The sequence below is a fragment of the Harpia harpyja genome, chromosome 3 (assembly GCF_026419915.1).
Source record: "Harpia harpyja isolate bHarHar1 chromosome 3, bHarHar1 primary haplotype, whole genome shotgun sequence".
NCBI classification, from domain to species: Eukaryota; Metazoa; Chordata; class Aves; order Accipitriformes; family Accipitridae; genus Harpia; species Harpia harpyja.
The window spans coordinates 79,471,762-79,477,761 of record NC_068942.1 but is presented as its reverse complement, the minus strand read 5'-3'; positions in this window follow the sequence as shown (position 1 = coordinate 79,477,761).

Genomic DNA, 6,000 nt, shown 5'->3' with positions numbered 1-6,000 from the left:
TATAAAATACCCTGTAATTCATCAGCAAGGAGAATCAAACTCCACCGGAGTGATCGGCATTCCTGGGGATTATGAAAAGGATTACGGTGAGTTGTTAGCAGGGCGAAGGAGCCACTGAAAGATGGGCTTTCCCACTGCCTTGAAATCAATGGAACAATTAAGGCTTTGGGAAAGTTAATGAGATTTTTTCTTGAATTTTCAGAGCAGTGGCCAGCCCATGTGTAGGAAAATCCATTTATTGAGGAGGAAAGAAAAACGGGTAGTGAAAATAAAAATGTTTGCATTTCCTAAAAATATACTTCAAGCCTTGCGAGGGGGAAATCAATTATCCACAAGGCCATCCTGCTGTCGGGTAGAAAAATCTAAGGCATTTTCTAGCTCGGGCTGCCCTCCGCTCTGCGGTGGTTAGCTGATCTCTCTGTCAGGTGAGTCTCATCACAGCGGCATTCGGTGCCTCCGAGTCTTTCATGTGTTTAATCTCACAACCCACCTGTGAGAGGAGGAATTACAGTGAGGGAACTGAGGAAAAGGCCCAGACTTTTAAAGGGATTTAGCTGGCCAATTACCTGGCTCAGGGTTAGACTGGAAAGCCCCAGGAGAGAAGGAGGTTGCACCTGGGTCTGCCAAGCCTTGGGTTAGTGCAGTTCTCAGTAGCAATGCCCATTTGGACCTAGGACAAGGAAGAGCTGAACGTACCTGTGAATGGGCCATTGTTTCTCCTTTGATTATTATTAAGAAATATTTTGAGCCTGAAGGAAAAAAAAAAAACCCAGAGTCTGATTTCAGAGCACGAAGACCAGTTCTTTCTCCTGCGGCTGAGCAGGGTCTCGCAGCATTGGTGCTTGTGTTTATTCCCAGGGAAACGATTTAGAAATAACCTCCAAGTGCCATGAAGAAGTATTGCTCCTTTCTCAGTCACAATTTTGCTGCCTCCTCATGCATGAACACCACTCACTACTCACCCACCCCGGACCTCGCAGGCATGCTCCGATCTGGGTAGATTCCTGCTAAGAGGGCCAGCGCAGATGTGCGGTAAAGAAAACAGCCTATTTTCTCTCTAATTAAGAGCAATGAGACATTTTCCCCATGTAAGGCTTCCTCTGTTATTCCTCCCTGCTTTCCCTCATGCCTGTCTTCCCACGGGCAGTCAGCTCAGGCTTGGCAGGTCGTGATGCACCCCAGCGAGGACATGGCACTCCGGGCAGCTGGCTGAGTTTGGGCACAGTCCCCGCCATGCCCCCCGAAGATGTAGCTTAGGCTGGGCCGTAATCCTAATGTTGGAGGCTGTAAGTGCAACAGGCGATGCCACACCACCCCAGCTCTCTGCTCCCACACGCCATGTGCTGCAGGAATGGGTCAGGGACATGTAGGATTCTGGCCGGGAAGACCAGAGCACTCATATGGTGACTTTTCCCAGGGGTATTCATCCATACTCATGGATGAGTCTCTGTTTGGCACATGCAAACCAGAGCATGACCAGCTCTGGCTTCAGCAGGGGATTATCAGCCATGCGAGTGCCCAAGGTTGCACCATACCTCTGCAGGTCTCTAACCCCCCGGCAGGAGGTGGGACAGCTAACCACATCTCCTGTAATTCCTTCTTCTGTAGGCTGGTTATGGTAAAAGATACAAACAGAAAAGGAGAGATGACAAATAACAGAGAGCTATTGGCATGGTATGTGTACCTGCTTGGGCGTGAAGATGTACGTTTGTTTTTAATTTTTATAAGCCATCGTTCATTCATCATGGAATCTCTGCATAATTTTTTCACTGTCATGGCTTGACCCAGGAAACATATTTCACTCTAAAGGAATTCCAAGGTAAAATCACAAATTTCTGTAGATCCTAATTTATAAGTCAGTTTTCCCTGTGAAGGGCTGCCATGGGTGTTGCATTTTGATTTTTTGCCACGGCTTTGCTATCACCTTCTGGTAAAGCATACACACACACACACACACCCACACACACCCCCAGTTCCCTCAATCTGCAAAACTGCATGACAAAGTGCAATCAGTGTCTTATAAATCCACACTGGTATCGAGGCAGTTCCCTTCCCAGGCACTGTTTCTTATTAAATAGATATCTATCGGTCGGTCACACATGCTGTGTTACATAGCTAGGTATCCAGGCAACTTATTCAAAACTTGCTGAAGACAATGGAAAGAGTCTGCTGTCCCTACAACACCACTGGCTTTAAAATGAGCTTGAACTCTTTGTTAGGAACCAGCAGGCTTCTCCCTGGTATGTCAACTCCTTGCACGTGGATGGAGCAGGGACTAAAGAGGAAAAGCATTAAGAAAGGATAGGCCAAGGGTAACGGTTTTAAACTAAAAGAAGGTAGATTCAGACTAGATATAAGGAAGAAATTTTTTATGCTGAGGGTGGTGAAACACTGGCACATGTTGCCCAGAGAGGTGGCAGATGCCCCATCCCTGGAAGTGTTCAAGGTCAGGTTGGACGGGGCTCTGGGCAACCTGGTCTAGCTGAAGATGTCCCTGCTCATTGCTGGGGGGTTGGATTAGATGACCTTCAAAGCTCCCTTCCAGCCCAAACCATTCTATGATTCTATGATTCTAAAGTTGCACCAGGCCAGAGGACTCAATACAACTGAATCCACCTGGTTGCTGCTGCTGGATGGATGTGTCCCATTTTGTCCCACTGTGAGCAGAACGCATCAGCAGCACAGTCGGGCGCACTGATGTGCGCAACATCCATCGGCTCCCGGAGAAGAGCTGCGTGGAGAGGTGGAGTTTTAGACAATCAGCACCCGCCTGCCAGCTGAAGTACAAAGCCTAATTGAAGAAAGCTGTTCTTTCATTCACACAAAGTATAAACAGCCAGTGTTATGGTGACAAACTTTCCAGCAGCTTCGTAGTTGCTACTCCAAGAGCTTGCATACATCGATGCTGAAAGCAGAAAAAAGAAGGCGATGTCCTGATTTTGTAAAACTTCTCCAGCTGATTCCAGAAAGGCCTTGGTGCTCACGCCCAAAATCTACACATCTGTGGTGGTCCTGAATCATGTACCAGATAATTCTTGCTTGGGTCCGAACTGTGGAAAAATTACTCTTCATTTCAAGAGCTTTTACATAAGCTCTTTATTTCCCCCCCCTTATTAGATAAGGTTATTTTTTTTTTCAAAACTTCTGCTGCTTTCTCCTCTTTACTGATGGCTCCATGGACACTGTGCCTTGGCCAAAGCAATTCTTTATCGCAGACTGTCCCCTCGACAGGAGGAAGTTCCCCAAACACCACTCCAAGCTCTCACAAGGGGACGAGGGTACCATTTGTCCATTAAATGGACCTGATCTGGCAAGGATCTGCTTTGACGCTGGGATGCAGGAACCACATCGAAGGGCTTCATGGGACACGTGATGATCTAAGACTCTATTTTTGGTTTTGTTGAGTGCTGGGAGGAGTGGCAGAAGGTTAGCCTTTTCCCATCACCTTCCTGCCAGAGATACACATGGCCCCAACACTGTACACTGTTGGCTACTCATCACAAGGCCCCCTGTCAAAACGAGGATGGCTGATGAGCTACGAACAAGCTCACAGTTAGATAATAGATGAAAGAGCCTCAAGATAAATTAGGTGCCTCCAGAAAACCTGGCCAAATGTGTTTAAAACAGGAGATCCAACACCATTAATTCTCATCAAGCAGCTTTAAAAAAGGCAACCCGGCACTTGACTTATGCTTAGAAAACGTTATCTTTCCTTTTAACAGGGGTTTTATAGTGTATTTTGAGAAGATGACAAACAATAGGGTTATTTTGAAGTCATGCCAAACACTACATTCACTGGAGGAGGAGAACAATGTTACCTCCTATCGGTCAACTGACCCTGCAGCCATTAAGCCATTTCACCAACAAACAATATTAATAAAAAAGAGGGAAAGTGCTGTTCTTACGTTCCTTACTTACCAGAGCTTGGGAAATGTCTTTGAATGAGATAGTTGCCCCTTCGGGAAAGACCACTTTGTCAAAAGTGAAACTTTCTGCAAGAAAGCATTAGTTTCATCACTTCTCAGGTAAGAAACTAGAACAAAAAGAAGCATTTCAATAACTCCCATGGTCCATGCTGCAAAGGCGAAGGCTTCATTTGGTTTTGTTTCCCAGCAATTTTCAGTTTCAAACTATACCATATAAAATTGAAATGAAATGGATAAGCTCCGAGCCACCATTCAGAGGATGGGGAGTTGTGGTAGTTTAAAGCTTCTGGAGCGGGGACCAGATTTTTTGCTTTGTGCCTGTTCAGAGCCTCTGATTGGCTGCTGTCACACAAATAAGTTTACGGCAAATAGTAATAACAAATACATAACATCTTTTCACCAGTGGAAGTCTTTCCCAAATTGTCCCCAGCCAGAAACAGAGACAAAGATTTAAGGAGGACGGATGGGAACAGCTATTTTATCCTAACAACTTTGTCGGCAAAATGAGCACCTGCTCACAAAGCACCCAGCCAGCAGCACTGGTAGGTATGTTATTACCAAAAATGCCATATCATCCCATTCAAAAAATATCAACAAATTCATCTGAACATTTTCAAGGAGCAAATTCCTTGCTCGCTCTCGTAATTGGAATAAGCTCGTTCTCATGTGATGCCTTGCCTCTGTGCATATTTGGGCTGCACACACCAAAACGGCAAATAATATGGTCTTCAAATCAAAAGAGCTGTTTGAATAGGTAAACCTAGAGGCATCTGTGACAGTGGGGTTAGGAGCTAATAATAGCCACCACTTACAAAAGCAGAGCGAATTGCACTTTCAATGCAAATATGAGTAATAACGATGCTATTTTCAGCTTTATTGGCACATGTCACCCCGGGTGCTCAGATTGCAAATTCAAACACATGGTGAACATGGGACAAAACCAGCTTCTTCTGGCCCTGATCCGCCCAGCTGTCTGTGCTCCACGCCGAGCCCTCTTACATTCCCCGCAGCTCCGGGCAGGTGCAGGGCTCCGCTGGGGAGAGCTCGGTGCAAGTGCGGGGCCTTTGCAACTCGATATGCTGTGGGCAAAAGCCGCTTTCATGTGCTGCGTGTTTAGGCAAGTTTATGTCTTGCGGCCGACACAAAAAAATCCACCATAAGAAAATAATTGGATGTTAATTTCCTCCAGCTTTCTCTTAATTAAGCACAATGGGCGAAAATAATAGGGCGACAAGGGAGAATGGTTGTCTTTTAAAGGTGAACTTTGCTTAGGTACTTGCAGCGTTTGCTTTGCTGAGAAAAGGCTCTGACCGCGGCAGGGAGGTCTCAGCCGGTGGGCTGTATACATGTATAATGCCTGCAGCACGGCCCTGAAAACAGAGAGCTCGTGGGCTGGGGTGGCAGCACCAGGACCCCAGCACCCCATGGGAGCAAGGGTGCACCCCAAGTGCCCAAATCCCTTGGCTGCTTGGAAAACCTGAGCGAGAGACATCGCAGCCCTCCAGACCCCCAGGGAGATGCTTGCTGGGGGTCTGTCCTCGCCCCCAAGGGTACTGTTCGAGCTGATGTCATGCAGTGCCCACCCTCGCTTGGCACCCAGCATCTCCTCTGCCTCGGGTGCCCCGGCTGGGAGAACCCCCACTGACAGCAGCTCCTGTGCTGCTCCTGCTTGGGCTGAGAGCGGATTACTTAATTAACGATCCAGGAGTGCCAGGTGAAAGCCTATCTATCTGGAGCGAACGTGCCCGGTTCCTAGGCGTGTACACATGTGGTATCGTTTTTCCATTATTTGGAACATACAGAACTAAATTAATAACAGTTCCTACAATGCCCTGGGGCTCTCCGTGGAAGAATTTTGATCTCCTTAGGAAAGGCTCACCATTTCTCATAGGAGAGATGCACTTGACTCCTGACCTCTTTCAAAGGCACCTGTGTGAGCTTTTAAAATCCACTACCACCAATTATCCACTTTCAACCTGAAGTGTTTAAACCTCGGACCACATTAACTGAGCTTAGCACATAGCCATGTCATTGCAGACTTCCTGATGTGAGGAGATGCCTTGACACGGCTGAA